At 39.9% G+C, this 24,659-nt stretch overlaps 1 protein-coding gene and 1 long non-coding RNA gene across 2 annotated transcripts in view; one reads left to right on the forward strand and one right to left on the reverse strand.

Annotated features, from left to right (window-relative positions):
- Positions 1 to 373: 373 nt before the first annotated feature.
- Positions 374 to 1,717, reverse strand: LOC144539839 (uncharacterized). Its single transcript, XR_013505123.1, has 3 exons — positions 1,578 to 1,717; positions 542 to 648; positions 374 to 508 (listed from the first exon to the last, which is right to left on the reverse strand). It is a non-coding gene; the product is annotated as an uncharacterized LOC144539839 (long non-coding RNA).
- Positions 1,718 to 16,318: 14,601 nt separating this feature from the next.
- The window catches only part of vil1 (villin 1), an 82,699-nt gene continuing 74,358 nt past the window's right edge, over positions 16,319 to 24,659 (forward strand). The window contains exon 1 of the mRNA XM_071925682.1: positions 16,319 to 16,342. The gene's annotated coding sequence lies outside the window, so the exon portion shown is untranslated. The remainder of the gene's footprint in view (positions 16,343 to 24,659) is intronic.

Here is a 24,659-nt window from a genome sequence, read left to right on the forward strand (position 1 = left end):
AAGCTTCCCCTAGCCTCTTAGTCGCGCCACCTATGGCAGTCAGAGGAATATACTTTTTAATGCTGTTGTATGTAAGAGACAAGGTGTTATTGTTTTCCACCTATACTGGACAACATGATCTCACACAAATACATGAAATGAACATGAACTCTGAAACGGCGATTTACATGCTGTGGACATGTATTATGGGAAAATATTGTTTCTCCACCACAAACTGAATTACGTTTCCCTGCAACAAATTGAAATACGTTCCTCTGCCACAAATTTAATTACATTCCAGGTTGGTTAATGGTTAAGTTTAGGCAAGTAAAACGACTTTGGTTAAGTGTAGGCAAGTAAAACAAATTTGGTTAAGGTTAGAGTTAAGGTTATGGTTAAGTTTAGGCAACTAAAACAACTTGGTTATTAAAGTTTGGGTTAGGGAAAGGGCTTGGTCATGGTTAAATAAGACAAGCACAGATCCTGTACAGACCCACGGCGCGTGTGTTCAATTCTATGTTCTGAAGCACTGCGACATTGTTCAATTACCTAGTTCCATAACGTTACTTAAATACGACAAGATAATAACGTTACCTACCTTAAAGTTTTAGGGCAGCAGAAGATGTTACACAGGCGAGTTTGGAACAAATTGTGGAATGTTAAGTTTCACTTTTGTTTTCACACCGGCAGACTCTGCGGATGCTGCTGGTCTGCTATTTGTGCATCTCCACATGACAGATATGACGTGATGCGCACATCAGGCCCATTAGAGATCAATTTAGATCAATTTCTATATACTGACCAACTTGATTTTGTACCTCTGTATGGGAAACACTGTATCTTGCGGTCAAAGACGGCCTCTAGAGGCCATCTGATGAAGCGCAGGGTCCGTGCAAACCGTCCCTGAGTGAGTGAGTGAATGACCTGAAATTAGCACTTCCTGCATTTCTGGAAAAAAAGTTTGTTAAAAATGAGACTCACAGTTGAAATGTCCTTTGTAAACGCTGAGAATTGAACCCCGGTCACTGGCATCGAAGGCAAACGCATACGCCTATCCACCGCCACCCCGACCACAGCACCCTTAAGCTCTGTTTGAAACCGTTCCCTATTACAGAAATAGTACACTATATAGTGTGTCCGCCATTTTGTACTAGTGTCCAAATTGGACACTAGGTCCAAACGGTTAATTTGATTCACTAGGCCTATATAGTTCACTATAAAATACTCACAGTGCACTGCAAATTGTAGTGAACAGACGATGTGCCCTAGAATTTCTCCTGTATACCACAATGCAATGCGATCATGTCTTACAGAAGAAGAGTAGCTAGCTAGTTGCTAGCTTGTGAGCTAGCTAACGTTAGTGCACAAGCTTATTGTTTACAAAACCAAAACAGCTTGCTATCGCATTAGGAGACAGCACCTTATTGACAAAACCACTCTTGCACGTGATTAGAATTTCAACAATTTATTTGTAATTTAATGTTCATAACTTCCTAAAATCAATACTATCTGAGTACATTTCAACCCGCTGTCAAGAGTGCCTGGTTTGTTTATGAAATGCTGGGCGCACCCAGGTGCGTCACACAAATATCCAGCACATTTTTTTTGAAGCAATGATGTTTAATGTAGTGTCCAAAAGTTTGTTCGGTCGTTGCCCATATAGTTCACTATATGACAAACACTGCATAGGGAATAGTGAGTGAGTGAACGAGTGAACCATTCCGAACACAGCTTCACTTTCCACTGTGCTCCTTCAATGTGACACTACTTCCTGTTTATAGTCGTGTCTCCTTCACGTAACCGATTTGTGCTGGGAATACGTCATTTCAACGCGTTACGTTCCACCAACACGTAATTTGCTTTTAACAAATCGTGTTCATTTCAAGTTTTTCTGTGAGATCATGTTGATACTGATCACAGAAGTGTTTACTGTAATTAATATTTACTTGCTAGGCCACTGTATTGTTTGCGGAACACAGGATATTGATGAATTGCCTTCATTTTCTATCTACGTATATGCTCTAGTCATTTATTGATATTTTATGTACAATAACAATTCTGAAAATTATACTTAAGTTTTTATCATTAGCACTGTTCATTTTACTGTTGCAGTTTATTCACTAGATATTAATCAAGGACATATAATGAACTTATTTTTCATAAATATGTTGCGGTCACATGTTTCCAGTGCTAGAAATGGCCAGATTTTACTGGGGAGACCCTACACTGATGTCCCAGGTATCATCATCCGGAAACCTGTTATATAGCCTACTAGATTAGTCAACTGCTATTTCCTCACTGTAATTCTGCCAAGTTGATACAATTTAAAATAAACCATATGATTTCTGCTCACTGGGTCTGTTTTCACAAAGGATCTCAAATTAGTATATCTGATTTCTTCTTACATCTACTCCTTGGTGATCTTCCTTATTCTATATCAAAAAGACCTACCCTCATTTTCTAAGAGGCTTTATAAATATTCCCTTTTGTTTTTTTTTGTTTTTTTTTTTTTACCATTTATGCCACATCATGGAATTTTAAAAGTAGATAAAATGAAGTTTGACTCTTTGTGCAGTGAATCTGCCAGTTCAGTGACACTTTTTCCCATGAAACCACTAGCACCCTTTGGGCTATGCACTGATGTGCATGGATGCAGATGCACACACACACACACACCTGTTGTGCTACTTTCTATCTGCTCACTTCAGAATGTCCATCCAGTTATTGAATTATGCAGTGACTTATACAGTACATGAGAGAGAAAGAGAGAGGGGGTTATATGACATTGCATTGCAGAGAGCGATTTAGACAGGATCAACTTACATTTCCAATTTGTGCGTGGTGGTTGGTGCATCCCTCTCGTATCATCAGGTTGAGGGAAGGCACAGACTGGCGGCTGGCCAGCAGAAAAGTTGGGTTGGCGAGGCAGGAGAGAGACAGGAAAGACAAGGTAGAGAGAGGGGATGACATGGAGCAAATGGACCATTTATCTTGTCAACAAAAATTTCTAAGAATTTTTCAGTCATGGGGAAGGAGGCCGAAACAGTCGGAAAGGGCAGGATTTAGAAGCTGATGTAAAGTGCTAAACAAGAACCTTGGGTTATGCTTCTTCTCTGATTAAACTAAAAAAAATAGGCAGCTCTAGTGGACATTAATATTCGTTTTTTTGTCATCTATGCTCCGCCTAAACGTCCGTCTATTCTCTGACTGACATGACACAAAACAAAACAAATCTTCCAAGTGAATATGTCACTCCAGCTCCTCTCCCATAGGGGAACACAACAAAACGGGAGCTAACATCACCACAGGATCGTGGCCTAAACAAACGGTTTGGCGCCACTCATATATACAGTGGTACTGCAAAACTTAAAAATATATATATAAAATAAAATACAGTAAACATATCTACGGAAGCGTAATGCATTCACTTGAGAAAAAAAAATTTGCCCTGTTTTTCTGAATTAACGAGATAATTATCTCAGAAAAACAGAGCAGAATTTTTTATTTTTTTTTAAATGCTCTCTTTTTCTGAATTAACGAGATAATTATCTCAGAATTCTGAGAAAAGTTTTCATGGAAAAAAATAATTCTGCTCTGTTTTTCTAAATTAACAAGATAATTATCTTGTTAATTAAGAAAAACGGCATTAAAAAAAAAAAAAATCCTGCTCTGTTTTTCTGAGATAATATCTCGTTAATTCAGAAAAACAGAGCATTTAAAAAAAAATAAAAAATTCTGCTCTGTTTTTCTAAATTAACAAGATAATTATCTCAGAAAAACAGAGCAGAATTATTTTTTTCCATGAAAACTTTTCTCAGAATTCTGAGATAATTATCTCGTTAATTCAGAAAAACAGAGCATTTTTGAAAAAAAAAAAAAATCTGCTGTTTTTCTGAGATAATTATCTCGTTAATTCAGAAAAACAGGGCACATTTTTTTTTCTCAAGTGAATGCATTACGCTTCCGTATATACTTGACATGAAACAAAACAAAACAAATCCTTCAAGTCAATATGGCTCTCCAGCTCCTACACAAATGAAATTGATGAAGGAAAAGGGGGGAATGTTTATAGGAATAGTTCAGTATTTTGAACCATGGGCCCAAATAACATGTTTTCCGTCATGATCCCTATTAGTAGAAACCATAACTTTGCTAGCCCCCCGCTCCGCCCGTCCAGTAAAGGAAGCCCCCTCCTACTCTACTGCAATAGAAACCTAGGGGCATACGTGACAGTCTTTAAAAACTATGATAAATGTTGTTTTTCAACTGGACGCTCACAGTATAATCATACTGGTGTCAGTATGTTATCTTGAAAAAATTGTAAAAAACCAAGCTTTCTGTCAATAGTTGTGTGCTATTTGGATAGGAACTATTTTTTCTCAAAGATGCACTACCTTTTAAACCGGTGTAAGTGTCCACGAGAGCCAGAAGAATCCAAAAATAACTGCTGACAGAAAGCTTGGTTTTTTACAATTTTTTCAAGTGTAAATGCAACCAAGACGCATTGGAGACGGTTTGGTATCCGATTGCTTAAACCACCTTCGGAGGTGGTTTGAGACGCATTGTATCCTCAAGTTTGCCAAGTGTAAATGCATCGGTCTTGTCAAGCTGCATACGTCAACCATCAACTCCTCCCAAACAGAAAAACGTCTCTCAACAACGCCCTTAATAAATACTGATGCATGTAAATGTGCTTGTCATTCCATACTCTGTGTGAGAAAATGACAAAGTTTCCTTGGTGGCCTCAGTTCGGGCATCACTAACAAAATAAAGTTTGAGTGGCAACATGTCACAGCAGCAATTAATGCCACCAGCTCCAAGAGCCGGACCCGGACTAAAAATATATATGAAGATATAAAGGTTGGTCTCAAGAAGCTCATTGCAGTGGTGGAGAGCTGGCTGTAGAGGATGGCTGTGCGCCCGGCACTGGCATCTCCAATGCACCCCAGCCGTGTGCCACAAAAACATAACGCATCATTAATTTATAGCCTTATGACATTACATCCAATTGCTTAACACCTTGAATTTGTCGCAGTTATTTGGAACAAATTGGGGCTCTGCTAAAAGACTGTAATGCACTTACTTCAGACTAATTCACACCATATGAGCCTGTAATGAAATGAAGATGCTTTTTGGACCAACAAAGACACTATTTAGTTGTAGACGTTCTTCTGACATGGAATATTACTATTAGAAGGATTTCTAATTTGCTAGAGTAGGCCTGGAAATGAACTAAGTCTAAAGGCCATTTTTACATTATTTCACTACTTTGCCATCAAAGTTTTTTTTAATAGTCTGTGTGAAGTAGCGCCTGCCGTCTAACTTGAAGAATACGCAGAAATGCATACAAAATCGGAATTTCTGTGGCGCCTGCCATCTCCACATTTGCATACATCGCGGGAAAGCAGGGAGAGATGCAATTGGATTTCTATCTGGCTAACGGAGATGCACTGATGTGGCCAGGTGTAAATGGAATGTGGATAAATCATATCTGGATACTATCCAGATAAGGGACGCATGAAATGACAAGTGTAAATGGGGCCTCTGTTGCATTGGCTGGGGACCTGGTGAAGAACAAGAAACCTGATGGGATGCTAGTCAGTTTCTGTTAAAAGCTATGTAATTGATAAAATTAGAGGTGAGTACCATTGTGCCCTTCTAGGGTGTATACTGTCCATTTTAAAAAGATCCTATACAGTTCAGAAAGAGTCAAAATTGCTAATGAACCCATAGGCTGCAGAACTATATAAAAGTTCTGCAGCCAGCAGTGTAAACTATACACATATTCTTTTAAAAAGACTTATTGACCTTGAGGTTAAAGGATACGACTGGTGTTTTTAAATACATTTCTTATAGTCAACAAATCCTATGAAAATAACAAAATCAACAATGCATTTGCTCTACTCCCATTACTTTCCGACTTCCCACGTTCCCTTTTTAGCCTTCAAACCGGAAGTCATTGGCTCCAACTGTAAGCTAAAAACCTTTAAATACAGCTCACAAAGACATAGTTTCAATTTTAAAAATTAATAACTGTTACCATGAAAAGTCAGACTATTGTAGTTATTACCAAATCAAATTCAAATGGGAACAAATTCTTCATTATGATGGGGACTATTTTCGGTGCTACGGAACCACTTTCCTGAGATGGAAACGTGGTTATGGTCGGCTTATTAATTTGTTTGAGGAAAACCTCGGCCGGCCCGGTGCGTCGCAGTGATGAAATATGTTGCCCAGAGCAACGGCATGGCTCTGTGACGTGTTTTAATCGTTTTTTTAATACAATGGAGTTCTATGGCTACTGGGACATGGCTTCATTGGGCAACGGCTACATGGACGAGACTTGTTAGCAAAACAAATTCATTGCTGATTTTGTTATTTTGCTGATGGTAAGAAATGCATTAAAAAACACCAGCCTTATCCTTTAACAGTGGCCTCATTCTTTGGATAAGAGACTTCCTTTCTAACCGACCACAAAGAGTCTGTGTAATGTGTAATGTCTGATCAGCTTACTATTAGTACAGCCCCGCAAGGAAGTGTTCTTTCACCTGTATTGTCTTCCCTGTATACTAATGAAATGATGTTGCAACCTTAACTGTAGATTAAGGGGTAAACTTGCCAGAATTGTCAATATGGCCAGCAAAATAGTGAAAAACCCCCAGACCCAGCTGAGTGACTTATACCTCCACAGGACCAGGAACAAAGCCCTGAGCATTGTTAGAGACGACTCTCATCCTTTACTCTCTCTGTTTGAGCTGATGAACTCTGGGAGGCATTATAGGGTCCCTTGGGGAACCAAAAATGTTTTTAGGAAATCCTTTATTCCCAATGCAATCAATATTTTGAACTCCTGATGATGCACTTTTATATGCTCTTGTGTATCTCTTAGTGTCTCTTTGTATGCACATTTTGTGTGATTTTATGTACTGTGTTGATTTTATGTAATGCCTGTGAGCCAAAGACAATTTTCCACCTCGTGTGGACAATGAAGTTGTATCGTATCGTATCGTATTACGATACGATACGATACAACTTCAAAAGGCGGCTGAAACATTCTGTTTTTTTTGTCTGTTCTTTCCTAGACTCTCGATAGTGGTCATCAGTGACTCAAGTTCATACTGTAGATTGACTGATTGTCTGGACATTACATCATTGGTGCACGTGTGGATAATCACGGTGTCAATAGTCGGGTGCAGATCTATGAGAGCAGGAGCTAATTCAGTAATGTTTGCTACTTTTGCACCAGATACACAGTGATGGTGTAATGGAGAGGTATTCCAGCAAACTTTAAGCCCCTCTTTAGTAATTGAATTGGTGTGTTGGTCATGTGTAAATAGTAGAATAGTGGGCTGTCACTGGATCACTGAACAAAAGAAGGGAGGGGACAAGTTTTTGTAATTTTCATTTTCATTTATTTTGCATATTTTTTTACATAATGGAAACCATTTCAGTACTCTTCTGTTAAAGAGAAAGAAGAATAATATGTTTTCTTCGAGATGTAAATTGAATTTGCTGAACAGAGTGGTTGCTATGTCACCATTTCTATTGGCTACAGGCGCATGCAGCCATTTTTCTCTCTGATAGAGAAAACTGAGAGAGATAGTGACAGAATGTTGTTCAATAAAGTTTGTTTTGCATGTAAGAAGCTACAAAGTTGATATTTTGAAACAGAAATTCAAGACTACTGGAATGTGTAAAATGTGAAGTTTGTACTTTGGTTATTTTGTCGATCTCCCAAGTAAAATAAATTGCATTCTTTGAGCAAGTTCTCTTTGAAACTGCTGCTGTTCTCTCGAGTGTAGCGTCTAGCGGCTCGCGGCATCATGGGAGTTGTAGTTTGTTTAGACATGTAGGCATATGTATATCTCTTTGCATCATAACATTGAATGTATATGTTTTAGCACTTCACCTACCTTGCAGTGTGTGGGATTAATGGGGTATGGGTTCATTTTATTTAACTCATTCTCATTCCCAATTTGTCCTATGTTAACTCTTTGTCAAATCCCTTGGCGTCGCTATAACGACGCTAAAGGTACCCTTTCGCATCTGTATCAAGGAGGTTCTATATTAACTGGAGGATGAACGGGAAAATGGCCGCCCATTCATTTGAACGTAAACTGCTCACCCAGCGCATACGCCAAAAAAGGTTTTTTCTTCCTGGTTTACTTCCGTGATGTGCGGCCCACGAACCATACGCAGTAGTGTCTGTTTACGTATTCCTGCCAGGAGTAGCGCGCCCACGAGCGAGCCCGGTCGCGCTCTCGCCATCAAGTGAGCAGGTCGGGAGCGAGCAGCTGCAGCTGCAGCTGGGAGTGTGGAACGGACGGTTTGGTGGGGGAGGGGCGAGCAGAGCAGAGCAGAGAGAAGGAATCTCCTAAAATTAAAATCTAAAACTTTTTAGATGTCAACTTTTGATTACTCACCAGTCAATATTATTAATTATTATTAATTAATTAAATATCATAATATTAATACATATTTATATTAATACAATTCATATTTATATGAATGTTGTAATTAATTATATTTATATATTAATTAAATTTATTATATAATTATATTAATATTTATATTAATACATATTAGTAAGTATTCAGCCAGTAGTTGCTAGAAGTCATTTGCTTGCAACTCTAATTTCCACGTCACTATTCCATTGTGAGAAGTTGTCTTAAGTTTGTACTAAAGATAAAGATGTCATCACTTTTGTTATTACTAGGCAGGTTTCCCCAAGCATATCTGCTCATTCAATCTTATAATGTTTACATTTCTCCCAAGCTTGACTGAAGCCGCACAGCATGGACCAACTTCATGAGTATGCATGTTGTGTTGTCTGATGTTCACACAGTCCTACCTGTAGCTGTCTGCTGGATACAGCCTGCAGAACCAATGGACTAAAGTACACAAGATCAAACCCATCATCATGCTTGATGAATTTGACTTTACATTCTGACATTTAAATCCTTAATATTAAATCCTTGATATTTTTATTTGAGTTACTTAGAAGAACCAGGTAATGAAAATTATGAGTTGGCCCTGTATCCTTGGTCCTGTAGCATTTACAGCACTTTGCTGTGGTAGTTTGACAAGATGTCATCATACAGTCAGAGTTTATCAGTAGTCTGTCAAAGCTAAGTCAACCTGGTTCACTTCCCTACACAGCAGCCACACACTTCTGTTTAGAAACACAGTGCAACTCTGACTGGCAGCTAGACTCACAGTCACTACCATGCAAGCGGGTTAACCATACAGCACCACACAGTTAGTCATGAAACTGAATTAGAAATCGCGTACAGGGCAAGTTATTTAAAATCGTTTATTTAAAAAAATTAAAAGAACATAAAGTTAATTCACAACGAAATACAAAAGTGATGAATAGCATGACTAGTTGGGTTCGCCAGACAGACCTGTGGAATATGTGAAGTAGGCTAAAAACAAGGCTAATGTACGTTAGTTAGCTTGCTGTCTACATCTCCGTGGCATGAACAAGCACAGAAAACACACCTAATCCCAAACCTCCGTTTTCGGTGATCAGTTCTTATCTGTACATATTAAATACCGGTGGGCTGCTCATGTAAAATACTTCATATTTTAATAAAAGCGAAGCCGGACTGTACGAACACAGCTGACAGACGGAGCAGCAGCGGAAGCAGGAGGCTCGTTCCCGATGCAGAGCTCAGAGGCGCGTGCTTTGCTCGTACCCTGAGGTGACGTCACACACAAAAAACAGTGTTTTATACGGCTCTGAGTAATTTAAAAAAAAATCGGCCTTCGTGGTTAAAAAATACATAATTCAAAGAGTGTTTTAAGGTCTTGTGTGGTGTTGTAGGTATCTTCTTAACAGTTTTAGAGGACTGTCTTTTACAATGGCCGTCTATGGGAAAAAAGCTTTTTGGGCCGCAGGTGAATTTTAGGCTGCAGTCCCACCGTTGGCCACCATGTCAAATTGTCAGCAAGGCTGAGACCTGACGCCTGGGGGCTGATCTGAGCACCGAGTGTTCCATAGACTCCATGGTAAAGCCTCTCGCGGCAGTAGGCTATTGGACGCGTACAACTTTCTCTCCTGGACCACGGAACACACAATCTGGTGTACATTTTCTACCCAAATAAGGCATTCCGCTTTGATGCATTTCTTTGCTTGAGCTCTTTGGTGCTAATATTAATAAAAAAAAATTAAAAAAAAGTTAGTATGGTTGTAGATCAATTTCGAGGCCAAATGGAAAAAAAAAAAATCGCTTGCATTTACCATTTGATGTCACCTGCTACATAAATAAATACATTTGGCTCATAACCTATAGGTATAACAAGTTATTTCAGTGGCATCTCAATAAACTCCATTAAGAGATAGCACTTTATGTAACGACTGTATCGTTACATCTACTTTACAATAAGCACAATGTAAATAGAAGAACGTAGCCGGGAGTTCCGTTTCAAAGCGTTGCATAATCCGTTTCGTCACTGAACATACCTCTTTCTGCTCGTGAAACACAGCTGATGAAATCGCGGCAAAATAGCACCAACAAAAGCATATTTTTGTAATTTATTTGATTATATCCTCTTATAACATCAACCTGTTGGTTCAGATTGTATTGCATCTTTCTAATATTGAGCAGTTTGCCAGTAAACAGCAAACTACAGTTTGCACTTCCTATGAGCACTTCACAATAAAAGCCCTGCTCCGTGGGTTTTGTTGTTTTGTTAGTTGACGTTGTAAACATGGAATTGACATTGTTACTGGGGTATTTGAGGGTGGGGAAAAAAACAAATCTTTTGTCAGATTTCAGCCATCTTAATGAGAAGCAGGAGAATTTAAGAAAATATTGCATTTCAACCCAACTCAGTGCTGCTTGCCATCAGTAACCCCTGAAAGTACAGCTCAATAGCTTTCTAGAGAAGTTGACCCCATATCTCTAGCCCCTTGTGTTGCTGCATAACAAGCCTTCAAATGCATCCCGGGGTCAGAGTTCAAAGGGTAATATTGCAGTACAGGAACCTTTGAGACTCCAGCCTGGATAAAATCAAGTGAGCCTCTTAAAATAATATCCCAACTTGGGTTGTTGCTAAAAAGCAAACCACATAGGTAACAACTTGCTATAATGAGGAGTGTAACAGTTAAACAGGGTTGGGTCAGATTACTTTGAAATGCACTGAATACAAACAGCATGGCAATATTAGTAATCAGTTACACAATACACTTTTTAGCAACAACCCAAGTTGGAATATTATTTTAAGAAATGCTCTGATCTGAGGCCATGCATAGTAAATGTCATGACCATATCCATCTGATTATCAACTCATCACCCCATGGTAAGGATAAGCCACTAATCAGCTGTGGAGACTGCCAGTTCATAACAGGGAATCTTCAGAGATATATGTAGGAAACTTAATCTGTAAACAGAGAGATATTGAGGCTACAACAAATCCTGACCATGCAGGAGGTTTGGGGAAGGGGCTAAAGTGCTTCAAAAACAGTAATGTTATCCAACCCTAACCCTCCTATGACAACAATACAGATGTATTTGGTAGGTACACTAGCCCAAATCCAAAAGTATGACTGTGATTAGGGAAACCATCAATACCTTGAAGGATCCTTTTAACTAAATAAGCAAAAAATCAAAAGACTTGATTTTATCCAGGCTGGAGTCTCAAAGGGTCTCAGAAACTACGCCTGAAAGAGGCTGCAGCTGGACAGAGGTGAAAATTTAACTTTGTCGTAGGACACCATTAAAGACATTTTTGGAAAGGCCTTGACCTGGAGAGTAACATATGTCAATATGGAGAACATGGGTGGTTCCTGTACTATATTGCCCTTTGAACTCTGACCCTGGGCTACTTTTGAAGGCTTATTATGCAGCAACACAAGGGGCTAGAGATATGGGGTCAACTTCTCTAGAAAGCTATTGAGCTGTACTTTCATGGGAGTGGGGTTACTGATGGCAGGCGGCAAATGCAATATTTTCTGAAATTCTCCTGCATCCCATTAAGATGGCTGAAATCTGACAAAATATTTGTTCTTTTCCACCCTCAAATACCCCAATAACAATGTCAATTCCATGTTTACAACGTAAACTATGGGAGAAACAACAACAAAACAAAACCCACGGAGTAGGGCTTTTATTGTGAAGTGCTCATAGGAAGCGCTGAACAGCGCAAGCTGTAGCTTTTCCGGGTGGAAGGTTGCGGTTGTGAAAAGGCAAACTGTTCAATATTAGAAAGATGCAATACAATCTGAACCAACAGGTTGATGTTATAAAAGGATATAATCAAAAAAATTACAAAAATATGCCCTTGTTGGTGCTATTTTGCCGCGATTTCATCAGCTCTGTTTCATGGGCAGAAAGAGGTATGTTCAATGACGAAACGGATTATGCAACGTTTAGAAACGTTAACTCCCGCTGCGTTCTTCTATTTAAATTGTGCTTATTGTAAAGTAGATGTAACGATACAGTCGTTATAAAGTGCTATATTTTATGGAGTTTATTGAGATGCCACTGAAATAACTTGTTATATAGGTTATGAGCCAAATGTATGTATTTATCTAGCAGGTGACATCAAATGCAAGCCATTTTTTTTTTTCATTTGGCCTCGAAATTGATCTACAACCACACTAACCATTTAAAAAAAAAAAAATTAATATTAGCACCAAAGAGCTCAAGCAAAGAAATGCATCAAAGCGGAATGCCTTATTTGGGCAGAAAATGTACGCCAGACTGTGTGTTCCGTGGTCCAGGAGAGAAAGTTGCAAGCGTCCAGTAGCCTACTGCCGCGAGAGGCTTTACCATGGAGTCTATGGAACACCCGGTGCGTCCTATACAGACGCAGAAGGGTACCTTTAAGCCCAATGTCCACCAGATGCGGTACGGCTGCACCACCGGGTGCAGATGCATTGCAGTAGCGGCACGGAAGCCGTCCGGAAGCCGTCCGGAACCCACGCGGCAGTTTCGGCCGCTCCATTCTTTTTCTGCGTCTGGTCTATTTTTGCCGGATCCGCTTGCGTCTGACAAGCGTGGAAATGCACGAGGAAATGCAGAGCTGTTCCGATCCCGTGCCCCAGCCGTTCCGCTTCTGGTGGACATTGGGCTTTAGCGTCGTTATAGCGACACCAAGGGATTTGACAAGGAGTCAACATAGGACGAGTTGGGAATGAGAACGGGTTGAAACATGCTCCATAAAGGGTCCCTCCAAACGAAGGTCACCACAGTGGCTGGTGGACCTAACAAATTAACCTGCCACTGCTTAAAATCACCTGCATTTGACATGTGGCAGTATTAATTTCCCACCCTGCCGCAAATGTGTCCTTTTTCCGTATGAACCTGCCAAAATTTGTTTGCACAGCAAGAATACTGTGGCCTTTAGTGGACTGTCACACTAGTCACTCAGTGCTTTTACAACAGAAAAAATCTCATGGTGTCAACTCCCATCAACTCAAATTCAATGAACTAGCATACAGTCTCTGGATTATGTACAGTAAGGGAGGGATGGGAAGGGAAGTGGGGCCAGAGCAGGGTCTTTGAGTGGTGTGGCAATCACACCACTCAAAGACCCTGCTCTCTCTCTGGCTCTCTCTCACTCTCACTGCTCTACATGCTTGGTTAATGAGTTGAGGAGAAGGGGGTGTGGTTGACACAGTGGAAAGACAGACACTTTGTGTGTGTTCATAGAGCCTAACACCTTCCTGTCAAGGGAGACGCACTGCTTCCACCTCACACAGGTAAGCAATATTTAACCTGCACAGGTGCTAATATTTGTTTAATGCTGAACAATTTCATTTTTGAGTGCTGTAATCCTTTTGTACTGGTCTGCTTGTCCTTGTCTGCTGTCCTTTGTAGTAAATGCCAAAGCCACACAACAAAGTCGAAAGCACTTCACTGTGCTGCTTTGGAATAAGGCAAATAATAAGGTGGTTAATCTCGTCATCTGAGACTTATTTCCCTCCTTAGAACAATGATTTACAGTTTAGCAACCACTGCAAACTTGTCCTCTAGTAGCATTGGAAGCAAGTGTGCACTGACTGATAAGGACTCTACAGTGCACTGTGGAATTATGTGACATGACTACAGTATGTCTCTGGATGCATCTTTCTGAATGTTGTGTCCAGGTATGCACAAATCTGTCTGTATGTCTGCATTTGTGTTTATTCATGCATATACTGTATGCCAGTACGTACACAAGTCTCCTCCAGGAATACTGTATACTGTACATTATTAGTAGACCCCTCTGCAATCTGCCTTGCTGGGAATTTCCCCATGGTGCTCTCATCTCATGGCAATCAACACAATTCAGTTGAGTTACTGCATGACTTCAGTTTAACAAACGCTGGCAGAGCCCCATTAAGGACCAATCAGCTTGCAGAAGTCCAGATCCTCCCTCCCTCCTCACATACACACATTTAATGGTCCACGGTCCACCTAACTCCCGTGAAGCACCGACCCATTCGGAGCTTGGCGCAGCTCTGGTCTAAATGGGCTCATCAGATTGGGAGTCTGATCTGGGAGACAGAGGAGCCAGTGTGGAGGCAGTGACAGTGGACAGTTTAAGTAGCCACTTTTTAAAAAATCTCTCCCATTTCTGCCATGACTCTTGCATTGTTTTTCCATTTGACTTAAAGGATAATATCCTATATGTGTTTAAAGGTGTTTAAATGTGTTTAAATACTATAAGGTTTAAAGTGGACTTGTATCATGAGCCGTTTTGTTTTGAGTCAGTCATTTCACCTGTATTTGGACCATTTCATTACTGTCCAGGTCAAACATTCTACCTGTACATGTCAACAAGATGCTGAGATGAGGGGTGAATTTGCTAATATTCCAAGGGACAGTGGTAGCCTAAATGGGTCTCTCCAAATTTTAAATATCCAAATCCAAATAGTTAGTTAGTTAGTTAGTTTATTGTCCCCGGGGGAAAATTCTTTTCCACAAAACTGTACATCACAAGGAGAACCAACAATACACCTTCCACACATCATCACACAACAATACCAGGCAGTAACAATACGTAAAGTATAACAGCAGCACATAATAGTGGCGGGCAAAAACAACATAAAAAACAAGACTCATAGTTCCCTCAGCGAGTCACCCTGTTTAAGGCTGCTATGGCTGCAGGTATCAGGCTTTTGCCAAAGCGAGCCCTTCTGCACCTCAGGGTCCTGTACCTGCGCCCAGAGGGCAGTACAGTGAAGTGGCGATTGAGTGGGTGTGTGATGTCCTGTGCTATTGTATTTGCAATGCGTGTGATGGCCTTACAGTTGAGCTCTGAGAGGTTGATAGGCATGTAGAAGAAGTGTGTGTGTGTGTGTGTGTGTGTGTGTGTGTGTGTGTGTGTGTGTGTTTGTATTTAAAAGGAAGAGTGTTGGTGTTTTAAAGGGTCAACATTCCAGTACAGATTTTGGCCTGTTGTTGGGAGACCCTGGGTGTTATGAGAAATTCCTTTATCTGAAAATCGGTCAGATTTTAATCTTCTGAGGCCAACCATTATCCAAAGAGCTCTCTGAGGATTTACACTTGGATACAAAAGCCAACTGTTTTTCTTCCAATAAAGAAGTCCTCGAAAATAGACCACATGGATCAGCAAATCAAAGGCACTTTGTGTGTGTCATTTAAGAAAAAAATTTGAGCCAGTGCCACTGGCACTTTGTGCAAATGCCACTTGTCTGTGCATGTACTGTGTGGCTGTTCTTTTCAGGCTGGACATGATGTTAAGCCAAACATGTCAGTGACCACTGCATCCATTTGCCAGAAAATAGATTGCAGATGATTTACATGACAGTACACACCAGTCAGCAAAACGCAGTTGATCTCTGACATAGAAAAGAAACATAGACAATAGCACCAACATGCCCCACAATTAATGAAGCCCAGGTAATAGTAAACATCAAAACATACATAGGTGTGATGATGTCTGAGGAGATAGGAATACTGTGATTTACCAGAGAGACAGAGCTGGATATACACAGCACTAAACCAGTGAATGTATATATGGCAGACAGCTGAGTGGACAAACAGGCAGTGGAGACAACGGAGTGAGGACAGAGGAGAGGCTGGCTCTTCTCTAGACAGGTGACTCACACCTGTATGCATATCATCACCTCTCTGTTCCATATATGGTCAGTGAGGTAATGGATAATCATAGTGTGCACCTTTTTGTGTGTGTGTGTGTGTGTGTGTGTGTATGGGTGTGTGTATAAGAGAGGGATGCAGAGAGAGAGAGACAGACAGAGGGAGAGGAAGAGAGAGTGAGAGATAGACAGAGAATCAGAGGCAAAGTCCAGGTGCCATAAAAGCAGATAGTGAGCTCTACTTGTTGTCTAGCTTGGCTCGCATTGATCCTGACACATCACCCTCTCCTTTTCCTCGTCCATTTACATCAGGTGAGTTTTCTTACTCTACTCCCAAATGGCATGCATATGGGGGAAATACAGCTTTTATTTTTATTTATTCATTTATGTGAACATTTCTGTCATATTTTTTTTCCCAAATAGGGAAATACACAGGTACTGTGTGATATGGAAAACCCTTCTTCACAAAACATATTGTATATGGGTGGGATATGTACTGGATATGTACAAGTCATCAAATTTGTGACCAGATTGCTGTTGATTCAATATTTAAAACCAATAGTTTATGGCAGTGGTGTCCAATCATGTGCCATGGATGGCCAAGAGTATGCAGGTTTTCCCTCCAACCGAAGACTACACAAGGTGATTTCACTGATTATTTGCTCCCTCTCTCCTTAAAGGTGTGCTAATCAGTGAAATCAGCTGGTGTAGTCCATATTGTGTTGCTGGTTTATGGTATCCACTCTACAGACAGGGGCGGAAATCACGGGGGGGACAGGGGGGTCCGGACCCCCCCTTCCTGGGACTAACAGAGAGTTGTCCCCCTCAATATATCATTGTAAACATAACTATATAATTTTAAATAATATAATAATATGCATTGAAAGCACTTGTGATAATTATAGACGCAAAACAATGCGTTTTTAAGTTTCGAAAGATTGAGTCCCCCCCTCATATGCCTCACAGTGGTTTGGTCCACTGCCTACCTGCCTCCCCGAACCCCCACACACACACATTAGCCCTCGGTACGAGTGTGTGTGGAGGATCTCTGGAAGTGTGTCAGTGGTGGCTGACCTCCAGTAAGTAGCTGAGGTTAACTTAAAACAAAGGATGTGTCAGACATTTTTCTTTACTTCTACCACTCAGTAGAATAAAACACATTCACAATTGTAACCAGACTACATTTTGTTCCGTTACCTCGCGGTTGAATCTTGTGCGTCAGCGTGTTGGTACGGAGCCGCGTCTCCTAATGCATGTGTGTGTATGGAGGCAGGAGGTCTGTCCACAATTAAAATCATCATAACTCACTGAATTTTCGACCGATTTTCAAGCGGTTTGGTTTGTTACAAATGCCAGACATGTATTTATGATACAGGATACTTGGTTAAATTAAAATGCGGGATTTCATACCAAAATACTTTATCTTTTGTAGATGGTAACAGTAATATTTCTATAATATAATATTTAAGATTAACTTACCCTATGTAATTAGGTTCTAAGTATATTATTTTTTTCTTACTGCATGTAAAATGGCTGCCACTATGTTATTTTGTTCATAATTTTGGAAATAAATGAAGAGTTAATTAATAAAAAAGACATAATTACAACAAACATTATGTTAAAATATAAGTAAGTTTCTGGCAGGCTTCATAGCGTTCTTTACTTTTACACATTGACAGCAAAACATTAGAGATCTGCTTTTTCGGGAAAACTAAATCTAATTAGGCATATATTAGCTTTAGTTCAGTTAATGGGTGTTGCATCTCACCTACTACTGTAAATAACCTGCATGCTGTGTGTGTGTGTGTGTGTGTGTGTGTGTGTGTGTGTGTGTGTCTATTTGTCAGCCAGCCAGGTCAGTTAAAATGGCAGAGAAAAGAAAAACAGACATCCGATCATTTTTCAGTGCACCGAAACGCCAAGTAGAAAGACCCCAGTAATATCAAAGGCAATTTGATAAAATCTTCATAAGAAAGGAATGAAGTGCTTATGGAAATGTTTCATAATGGACCTCTATATACATTTAATACAACAGTACTTTTGGCGGCACCTTTGGTGTCCCCTTCAGGAATTGCTCTTGAGAAATTTTTCTGTTTATTGTCCCCCCCAACAGTGAAATGAAATATCCGCCCTTGTCTACAGAGTAGAGGTAGGAGAAAGGGGGCTGACAAGGACAAGCTCAGTGCATCTAAGTTTCTTTCCCATTTCTAAAATTTTGGAGAAAGTTGTACTCATACAATTGCAATCTTTTTTAGACATACATGGCATTCTTGAGGTGTTCCAGTCTGGTTTTAAAGCCCTTCACAGCACAGAATCTGCACTTTTAAAGGTTTTTAACAATCTTTTATTTGCTACTGACTCCGGGGATTCCGCCATTCTTATGCCTTTAGATCTCACAGCTGCATTCGACACAGTAGACCATAGTATCCTCAACCTCCTCGCCTGGAGCATTGTGTTGGCATTAAAGGTACTGCTCTGGAGTGGTTCAGGTCTTACCTGTCTGAAAGAAGTTTTTCTGTCAGCCTTGGTGACTCTGTATCCTTCTCAGCACCTCTCCCTTGTGGAGTCCCTCAGGGTTCTATTCTCGGGCCTATCCTCTTTTCCCTTTATATGCTCCCCTTAGGGTCCATTCTTAGAAAATATGGCATCTCATTCCACTGTTATGCAGATGACACACAAATTTACCTGCCTTTGAAACGGAAAGATGCAAACTCTTTAAAACCATTGTTGGACTGTCTCAAGGACATCAAAGCTTGGATGGCCTTAAACTTTTTAAACTTCAATGAGAGTAAAACTGAAGTCCTGATATTTGGACCCAGTGGTGCCTGTGATGCCCCTCATATGGACCTGTGCTCCCTGGAACCATATGTAAAACCCACTGTAAAAAATTTGGGTGTAATAATGGACAGTGATTTTAAATTGGACAAACAGATAAACTCAGTGATAAAATCGAGCTTTTTCCAGCTGAGGCTCTTATCTAAGGTCAAGTCCTTTTTATCGTTTTGTGGCGGACTCTATGGACATTATTCACCATAATCTGTGGTTTGGGTATGTTTAACACACGCAGTTATATTGTGTGCTTCTCAGGGTTAAGGAGACATTTAAGGTTAAGGTCCCTTTAAGAAAGTCTGGTTTTCTGAGTCTGACGTCAGCTCGACGTAATGTTGTGTTTTTGAGCGCGAGGTAAATTGCTCTGAGAGTTAAAAATAAATGACACACGAGTTGGCGTAGTCAACGAGAGAAGTTGTCCGTCTTCGCATTCCTGCCACTTCTACAGTTTAGTGATTTTGAAAGGGTTATACATGCTTTTATCTCGTCCCGACTTGACTACTGTAATGCCCTTTATGTTGGTGTTAGCCAGGCCTCCCTCTCACGCTTGCAGTTGGTCCAGAATGCTGCAGCTCGTCTTTTAACAGGAACACGCAAGCGAGAGCACATTTCCCCCCTACTGGCCTCCCTCCACTGGCTCCCTGTACGTTTTAGGATTGATTTTAAGATTTTCATGAAATCATGAAATGGGCCAGCTCCAACCTATCTCTCTGACCTTTTACAACCACACGTCCCATTAAGGTCACTCAGGTCCACTGACCAGTTGCTTCTGGTTGTCCCAAGGTCTAGGTTGAAGCATAAGGGAGATCGCGCCTTTGCAGTTGTAGCCCCCAAACTATGGAACGAGTTGCCTCTGCATGTTAGGCTGGCCCCTACACTGCCTGTTTTTAAATCCCGTCTCAAAACACATCATTATTCCTGGGCTTTTAACTCAGTATGAGAGTTGCCTTTCTTTTTCTTATGGTCTTATTGCGTTTATTATTTTATTGTCCTCATCTTTTAAACTGGTCTTTGTTTTTATTGTGTTGTTTTATGGTTTTTGCTATTTTGATTGTACAGCACTTAGGGTTAGGGTTGCATGTACATATGTATACAGTGTTGTGCATGAACGCGCTAAAAGAGCGCGTTCATTGAACGTGCTCATGTTTTTGGTGAACGGTGAACTGAACGTATCCGTTTGCAACTAATGAACATGAACGTGCACGCACTGTGTTTTACGGCACCCGAGGATTTACGGCACCCGGCATGGCTAGTGCAACTGGCAATTCAGACGCAGCTACCGGTACTGCTGAAGTACTCTAAATACTCTAAATTGTGTGCTCTGCAGAACTGAAATCATAGCACATCTTTCAGCTAGCGACTGTAATGAAGCCAGTGGTGGAGCCTGTACCAGCTCGCTTGGAAGCATATGAATCTATTTTATGTTTTTGAACTGCTGCATAATTTGGTTCATGCAGGCTAAATAAAATTTCCATTGCATCTACAGTATACCTTTACTGCACCTCTTTTTTTCACTTTCTGCATAATATGACATTGTTTAAGTGGTAAAACATATACTCACATTGGTTTTTCTTGGCTTTTAAAAGTAATCTCTGTCTGTGATTCAATAGTAGTGTACAGTAATTCATTTAGTTTGGGAAGTGGGCAGTGGCAATGATTGGGGGCTGGGGATGGATGGGTAGGAGGAGGTTCTATTGAAAAAGAATAGCTCGGAGCAGCTCATTTAAAAAAAACGGAAGAAATGAACGTGAACTAGTTCATTTTTTGGGACTGTGAACTTAGTTTTTTTTTTTTTTTCACAATTCAAAATTGTGAACTATGAACGTGAACTAGTTCATTTTAATCTGTGTGAACTGAACTTTGAGCTAGCTCTTGTGAAGTGTGAACTTGCACAACACTGTATGTATATTGTCTGAGCAGATATCGGATGAGTAGGAAATTATTATTATGAAGTGCCAATATTGTGTTACATACAGTATATAGGCTACTATAACTTCTGAGCTACTATTGTGATACAGCATGCTGTATGTGAAAAAGCAAGATTTCCGTTGTTGTGGTTGTTTCAGTAGTTTCATTTTCAGTGTTGTGGAAGTAGAATTCAGTTCTGTTTCGAAAATTCTGTTTGCCATCAAAGCAGATTTATGAGAACTTTGGTGTGGTCACAGGTCTTCATTCCCAACAAATACAGCAAAATAATACTATGCTCAGTGGGCTCCATTCTGCAGTCACTTACATTTAAAAGACAAATGGCAAATAGCTTTTACAACATTTTTTTGTGGTGCCTGTATTGATGCATAAGGAGCCTGGGAGTGGCCATTGGGAGAGAAAAAAAGTTATATCGAGTCCACGATTTACTGTAACATGCGCACATTTTAGTTCATTCGTGTGCACGAGATACAATTCGTTCCCTCGATTTCGTTAAACTGTGTATTTTAGGAAAAAATGCAACTTAAAAGGTACCTTTTAGGTATTGCAGATAGGCCTAGTGAGGATTTGGTATGTTAATATCCATTGTCTGTTTACACTGAATAGGAATATCCCCCAAATATTGCAACATATTTAGCCACTGAACCTTCAGGCCATGTAAACACAATCAGGTGGCTGCAAGACACCCAGGACAGCGCCACATTTAAACATAATCACCAATATGTGCACTGACTCTTTATAAGCTTGTGAAGAGTGCATGTATTATATATTGAGAGCATGATATCACTATTTCGAGGGCACGTTTTGGCAATTCGTGCGCACGTAAAGAGGAAATCGAGGTAACAAATTGTATAAAAATAAAACGAGAGCTCGAATTGCATATCGTGCGCACTTTACAGTAAATTGTGGCCACGACATAAATTATTTTTCTCCCGATGGCCACTCCCGGGCTCCGCAGATGCATAAACTTGAAATACATAAATGGGCACAATACTGTACTTTGAGGGAACATACAATCAGTGAAAAACACTGGAAAAAAACATTATTGAACTTCCAAGTTTGAAACACTGAGCTTTTTAACTTAAATGCAAACAGTTTTTTTTTTACAAAGGTAAATTAGATTTTGTGTTCACGAATTTAAGATGTGAGAAAATGTGTAGCTAAGGTGTGGAAACTTATAGTTACATTTTCACAATAATACAACTCTCACTTCCTTCTGTAAACAAGTTGTTGAAAATTATTTTAAGTGCTGAAAACTACTCCAGGAGTGAAATGTCTCATACTAAATGTCAGACCTGAATTTGTCTCTTGATGGCCACAGCAGTGTAGCGACAAGATTGTGGAGAAAATAGAAAAAACAGACAAAACAAAACACTATTTCACTGCTGTTTTGGTGTAAGTGTAATAATAATAATAAAATAAAACATGTAATAACAATAATAATAATAATAATTAAGAATAAGAATGTGTATGAATACTATTACACATTACTACATTTAAGCATTTATTAATACTACAAATTAAAAATATGTAATAATACATTGAGTAACAATAATATATATAAAAATGTAGACCTAGTTTTGAAAAAGGCTTATACTTTTGACAGGCTAAAATATACTGTATTTTAAATGGTGCTCCTCCTCTTTTTTATGGCCCTCAACAGTTTTTAACCATGTTTGTAAAACATTCTGGATTATATTGTTGTATGAAATACTAATAATAGACAGTATATATTATACAACAATAAGCCCAAATATGTGGCAGTATGGAATGCCTGCTCAGCAGGGTAGGAAGTTCACGGCGGCCACGACGGCCGTTGCCCCTCGCTTTGGCCGTGATGCCCGTACACCCCTGCGGCCACCATGGCATTTGTGCCCTGCTACTGTCAGAGTCAGAGGAATAGAATGCTATAAGGTTCATTGGTGTCAGTACTTGGATACAGCCACCAGATGGTGACGAAGAGCCAGAGCTCCCACCATAGAGCTCCAGTCTATCTGGACTGAAATGGCTGGTGAAAATCCCCGGAAGATCGCTATGAGTCAGAAACAACTCACGGCAGAAGAACTTACGGTAGAAACGTGAGTAACTAAAATCTGCCATTTTTGGCGAAAATAACATAAGCCTTGGTGAAATATTTTGGCAAGAACATAGATTTTTGTCAGTGTGACTTAAAATGTGAAATTTGACTGCTACGTTTCCCCGGAAATGGCGGACGTTGTATCGTTCCAATCGTGGTGCGTTTAGGGTCATTGAAAGGCTCGGAATTTCTAGTTTCCAGCGATACCAAGCAAGCGTGTTATTGTAGACTGACTAGAAAATTATCCCGGATCTTTTGATCACAACTTGCTCTTATATTTACAAAGTTTATATTTGTACGACTTTATTGTTAAAATACTTTGTAATAAGACATAGTTTGGACAACATACAACATACATTACGGATTCTGAAAGCTGAAGACCCCATGTTTTCAAAACAGTATAACATTCATATCTTCTATAAACAGACCATCTTCCATCGCGATTTTTCGTAACTACGCCATGGGGGTGAACCCGGTTACCGGGTCCGTTGGGCTTAACAGGATATTTGTAGCTCCAAATCCTCTCATTTCACTCAATGGCCTTTGTGCCCAGGCATGTGGCCTTTGTGACCTAAAAAATTTTGTGACGAAATTCCAAGCCTGCTGCTCAGCTGTGCATATTATGACATTGTGACACCATTTCATCATCTCTGCTGTTGTAGCTGATTGAATTGTGGCAGAACCAGAAACACATGGCCATGGACAAGTCTTATAAGACTAATTGTTGAACTCAACTGCACAATTAAATGAGTTCCAACTTAAGGCAGGCTCAACCAGACTGGACAGTCACTGGGTTATCATTGTTCACTAACCAGTAACTTGGGCTAGCCCCAGCCAAATCCTTTTGGTATGCAATCATTGAAAGGAAAAGATGAGTTTACTGATGACTTGCAATGGTATGACTTCATCACTGGACCTCGGAGCAACAATTAATCGATGGAGAAGTCACTGATACAGTGGGAAACAGAAATGTATTCATACAAAGTTTGCTTGTGTTAACATCAGAATGGGAGGGTGTATGATACTACAATACCTAATGACATATTGTGTATTAGGATGTATTGCTATAAAGCCTTCTTATCATAATCTCAGATTTCCTGACCCTTGATTATTTCTAAATAAATGCCTTTAAATGCGAGTCCAGTGAATTACATTGTTGTGAACTAATCTTTTCCGTTCTATGTTTCCATTAGGTCCTTCATTGTGTACTTGATCCTACTTCATTCGGTGCTTTTGTTAGACCCATTGCAGTGTCCTAGCTTAGACCTTTGGAGGCAGAGTGTGAATCTTGGCAAATTTTAATATCTTTGTAGAATCTCTAGATTTGCTTATTATTAGGGGTTCAAACCCATGGGGCTGGAACCATATTGTTTTTGTTAGGATCTTTCATCTAAAATGATCTGTACCTCAAAGACCATAAGTCCTAAAGAGCAACCAAATTTGGTGGGTAGGTTTAAAATCTCCCCCAGTACTCTGGTAACAAAACAAAAAAATACACCGATCGGCCAGTTGGTGGTGCTATAACAAGCAAATTCACATTTTGGCCAATAACTCCTGAACAGGAAGGTCTAGTATCAGTTGTTTTGCCCCTAAGCTTCCTTCCAATCCATTGCACTGGTTTTCATTTCTGCCATGATAGTTTCTCTGCCATTTTGAATTTTAGGCAAAACTTATTTTTCGCTTGGAGATTGGATCACAAAGTTGATCGAATCTCAATGAAATTTTGCACCCAGCATGTATGGACTTCCTGGATTACACATTTGGTCAGATCTTCAGGCCAACCTTGCAATAGTAACT

The sequence above is a fragment of the Centroberyx gerrardi genome, chromosome 10 (assembly GCF_048128805.1).
Source record: "Centroberyx gerrardi isolate f3 chromosome 10, fCenGer3.hap1.cur.20231027, whole genome shotgun sequence".
Taxonomy (NCBI): Eukaryota; Metazoa; Chordata; class Actinopteri; order Beryciformes; family Berycidae; genus Centroberyx; species Centroberyx gerrardi.